At 37.3% G+C, this 5,116-nt stretch overlaps 1 pseudogene; it reads right to left on the bottom strand.

Annotated features, from left to right (window-relative positions):
* Positions 1-1,213: 1,213 nt before the first annotated feature.
* On the bottom strand, positions 1,214-2,911 carry LOC114221552 (glycerol kinase pseudogene; annotated as a pseudogene).
* Between the last annotated feature and the right edge of the window lie 2,205 nt (positions 2,912-5,116).

The raw sequence follows: 5,116 nt of genomic DNA, 5'->3' as shown, positions 1-5,116 counted from the left end.
ATAACACCCAGTGCTCCATGCAGAACGTGCCCTCTTTAATACCCATCACCAGGCTAACCCATCCCCCCACCCCCTCCCCTCTAGAACCCTCAGTTTGTTTTTCAGAGTCCATAGTCTCCCATGGTTTGTCTCCCTCTCCGATTTCCACCCCCCTTCATTCTTCCCCTCCTGCAATCTTCTTCTTCTTTTTTTTTTAACATATAATGTATTATATGTTTTAGAGGTATAGATCTGTGATTCAACAGTCTTGCACAATTCACAGCGCTCACCATAGCACATACCCTCCCAATGTCTATCACCCAGCCACCCCATCCCTCCCAACCCCCACCACTCCAGCAACCCTCAGTTTGTTTCCTGAGATTATGAATTCCTCATATCAGTGAGGTCATATGATACATGTCTTTCTCTGATTGACTTGATGTACTCTGAATTTATAAATGGGCTACCCTCTGTATATAAAACATATAGGCATGTATGTTATATGTACAAAGTAAGAAATATAAAAAGGTGAGATGAAAAGCAAAAAAAAGTGTTCAATCCTGTAAGATTCAGACAGAAATTCAGTGTAATTAGTGAGATCATGTAAAATGTACTCTTATTTATAAATGGGCTGCCCACAGTAATAAAATATATAGGCATGTATGTTTTACAAAGTGAAAAATATAAAAAGGAGAGATGAAAAAAGAAAAGAAAAAGTACCCTTCCCTAGAAGACCCCGACAGCAATTCAGTGAATTATTGAGACCATGTAAAATGTCTGAAGAACTGTAGTTTTGGCAAATACCTTTCTGAAAAATATCTAAGCTATGAGAGCACTACATTTCCATCTTAAGAATTTAGTAGCCACTCATTTTTCGCTTGTTGGTAATTACCCCTTAGTCAAGTGTGTGTAGTGCAGAGAATCAAATCCTAGACCATCAGCATTTAAGTGTGTTTGATGAAAGATTCCAATGAAGGACCTGAATTCTTCCTCCATCTCAGAAGGAATTGGGCACAAGGGGATGGCAAAGGAGGGGTCAGCCCCCAAGGTGGCTGGTCCAATCTTAATGCTCGATGTTAAAAAACACACCAAATGTTTCTATTGCATTCTTTCTGCTGCATTTCCTTTATTTCAAGCCACAGATCTACTTGGAGGGTTATGCAGCAAGTGGCTAATAAAATCAGAGTCTCTGAATAGTGTCATCACATTAAGAGACAATCGCTGGATTGTCTCATTAGGGAAAGAGCTCACATCTTTGGTATCCATGAGTTGCTACCATGTATGGGATACCTGAGATGTACCTTTCTCCAATTAACATTACCATGCTACTCACTACAAAAAAAGGGTAAACTACAGAGGATAACCAGGGTCACAACTTTCCTAAGACTGAGTTGTAACCTGACCCACTGACTTCATCACAGCTTTCTTCCATGTATGTGATGAGTTTCACTTCCCTCAGCACTGATCTCGGGTTCAAACCACTCCATTGTGACCACTGACAGATCCTCAGATTGAAGACTCCAAACTTCAGCTCCTTCTGCAGCCCCTGCCACCGTGGCAGCTCCCAGGGCAGTTATTTTGGGCATCAAGGGCTTCACTACTGGGATATACAGAATGTCTCATTGTAGCTGCAGAAGGATTTTGTTGGCTGTCATTCCTCTGTTTACCTGCAAATGACTAAGAGGAATTCCACAGTCGCGGACATCCAAAATCTCCTGGGTTTGGAAACAAACAGCTTCTAAAGCAGCAAAAACAATATGGCATTTATTGGTGAACTGAGCGAGCCCACAGATGATCCCTCTCATGCTAGGCTCCCAGTAAGGTGTGTATAACGCTGAAAACGCGGGGACGAAATAGCAGCCATAAGAACCAACTACTTCCTTAGCTATAAGAAGTTTTTCCATTTCCTCTGAGGTCTTTGTAATTCCAAGATTGTCTCTTAGCCAGAGAATAACAGCACCAGCTATGGCTACAGAGTTTTCCAATGCATAATACACTGATTTGTCTCTGCTGAGCTTGTAAGCCACTGTGGTCAGAAGGCCATGTTCAGAAAATACATACTTGCCACCTGTATTACATAATAAGAAACAGCCTACTCCATACATATTTTTGGCTTGTCCATCCTGGAAGCACATTTGTCCCACCAATGCAGCAGACTGGTCCCCCAAACACCCAGATATTGGCACACCTTCTAAGGCCCCAGCTTTCATTAGGCCATAGATCTCAGAAGAACTCCAGACATTTGGAAGAGTTTTCATTGGAATTTCAAAAAAATTCTCAAAGCTTTTTATACTATTCTAGAGAATGAATGTCGAAAAGCATTGTCCTACTTGCATTTGTTATATCTGTGCAATGAACACCTCCATTGGCCTCTCCTGTCAAACTCCAAATAAGCCATGAATCAATAGTCCCTGAGAGAGCTCTATCTTCTTCAACAGCTTTTTGAAATTTTCTCGATTGTCAAGGAGCCAACAAAGTTTCACTGCACTGAAGTAAGTGTTAAGTGGAAGGCCTGTCTTGGACTTGACAAAGTTATTATTTCCTGGAATTCTTTTACTAAGATTCTCAATGGTTTGCTGGGTTCTTAGATCAAGCCACACCACAGCAATGTAGAGAGGTTCTCCAGTTAACTTGTCCCAGACTGCAGTGGTTTCCCTCTGATTACTGACACCAGTAGCCTTTATGTTGGAAATATCAATATTGAGCTGTCCAAGTTTCTCACATGTTTTCTCTATACACTCATAGACAGACTGCAGAATTTCCTTAGGGTCTTGTTCCATCCATCTTGTGTGGAATCTCTTGTCTTATTTCCACTTGATGATGACTAAGTAGTTCGGCTGTTTTTGAATTGAACACCAAAAAGCGTGTTGAGCTGGTGCTCTGGTCCACTGCCCCCACCAATAGTCCCAAAACTTTTCTTCGTGGCTGCCATGAAACCAGCTTGAGGGTCAGCAATCTATTGCAGCTGGTTTCCCAGGTGACGGTGGCAGGCACAGGAGGGGCAGGCCTCCAGACCTGAAGACAAGGCGGCCTGCGACTGCAGAACCCCAATAATTTCAAGGTTTATAAGAAGATGAAAAACAACACGTTTTTTTATAGCGTTTTTCTGTGATGGTATTTTAAGTTCCATGTGTAAAATTAACCACAATTACTAATATTTGACATTTCTACCTCTATTACTTATTTCATACTTAGAACATCGCATGGCACATATTAATCACCATTTCAAGTTTTCTAAATAAAAAATATGTCATTATATAATAAATGCAGGGACATAATTTCTGAGATCTTTCTTTGCATTGATTAACAGGTGTAATTATGCCCATTCACATCAGTGAGCCACAGAACTAGTGGTGTGCTGGCAAATATTTAACGCACTCTCCAAAAATAAGAAAGCCTTAATTTTTAACATTGACAAGTTCTGTGGTATAAATACACCAACTATGGATGATTTCAAGCCACTCATGTGACATCACTGAATGGTATAGTTTGGAGGAAATGAGAATAATCAGTTTTCTTGAACAAGTATGTTCTTGAACTAGTTGTACTATATATACAAGTTGATATGTGATAGTCACCATTGTTTTTATCACAAATCAAAAATATTAAAAAATAGCAATCTAAAATACCTTTATAATTATGGATTTTCCAAGCATTTGTCCAAAACTGGATTTCACTCCTTTATTACATATTCTGCATTTGCATCTACTCACTGGTTTTTATTCTAGGCTTTTGCCAGCACTGTCTTAGAACTAGATAGGCAAATACAAGGTACATGCACCATCACTGTTCCCCACAATATCTTCGTATCATATACATAACTATAGTCCTTCCTCCTCAGACTTAAAACCATCATCCTTCTCAATACAGCACTCCAGAAAGCCATTTCCAATTAAATATCGTTTGACAAATGGTTACAACTGCTTTACCAATCTCTACTTCTAGTTCTGATCATCTACTCAATATTAACAATGACAAACACTTACGGAATTCCTTGCAGTGCAGAGCAGGGCTCTAAATACTTTATGCATAATAACTCATTTAATCATCCTAATACCATTAAAGAAGTTATATTTTAAGTCTACTTAAATCTATTTATACAGATAATAATCAGAGGTTAAGTAAATTTCACTAGTCTTATAAACGGAGAGCCTGGAATCAAAACCAGACATTTTGACATTCTTACTTCACTTTGAAACCAAGATTTTCATCTCCTTTTTTTAAAAATATTTTTTCTAGAGGCCTTTAACATCTACATCTGCCTGATTCTCCTGAAGTCCCTGTCTCTACTGGCCTTCATCAAGCCCATCTATTAAGATGATTATCACACTGTGTTTCTCATTACTTTGAGTAAAATTGAAAGCTATATCACACTTTTATGTTGTCCAATTCAAGACTATAAGATCATTTGTCTTCATCAGATTTTGAGTCCTAAGCACTGAACTGAACTTTTCCTAAGAAAGCAACAGAAAAGCTAGACTGGCTATTGTTTCATTTCATGCTCTATCTACCTAATTGTGTTACTGTTATATTTTTTTAGTCATGATATAAATTAAGTACTATTTTTCTAATCTTAATTAATGTTATTCTGTATTTCAAAGTGGCATAAGTGCATGCTTTCATTCTTATGTTTTTTGACTTCTATTGATTGTGTTTACTTTATTATAATTTAAATATCATTATATACCTAACAAGGTGTTTATCATACATAATGTATGATTTCTTCCTTTGAAGAAAATGAAAAAAAAATTAAAAGTAGAAAAATTAGAGATCAGTGGTGAATTGAAAAGTGTTCTATAGGTATAGTAGTTTTAGATAATATTGAGTAATTTTTAGAGCATGTATTTCAATTCTTCTTTACTAATCATCATTCTGAAATTTAAGAATGTTTTAAGCACACAAGTCATCTAAAACAGATGTTTTTGAGTATAATGTATAATATATAATGTAGTATATGTTAAATTAATATATGAGATATATATTACAGATATAAATATATATCTTTCTCTATATATGTCCCTTATCCTACAGCCTCACTCTTGCACTTTTTTTTTTTTAAAGATTTTATTCATTTGAGAGAGAGAGAGACAAAGATAGTGACAGAGAGCATAAGAGAGATGAGCTAGCGAGTACAAGT

This window comes from Eumetopias jubatus, unplaced genomic scaffold (assembly GCF_037043125.1).
Source record: "Eumetopias jubatus isolate StellerSeaLion01/CBP00866 unplaced genomic scaffold, mEumJub1_p1.0 scaffold_13, whole genome shotgun sequence".
Classification (NCBI taxonomy): domain Eukaryota; kingdom Metazoa; phylum Chordata; class Mammalia; order Carnivora; family Otariidae; genus Eumetopias; species Eumetopias jubatus.
The sequence above is the reverse complement of the archived record's forward strand: the minus strand, read 5'-3'. Positions and strand labels throughout refer to the sequence as shown.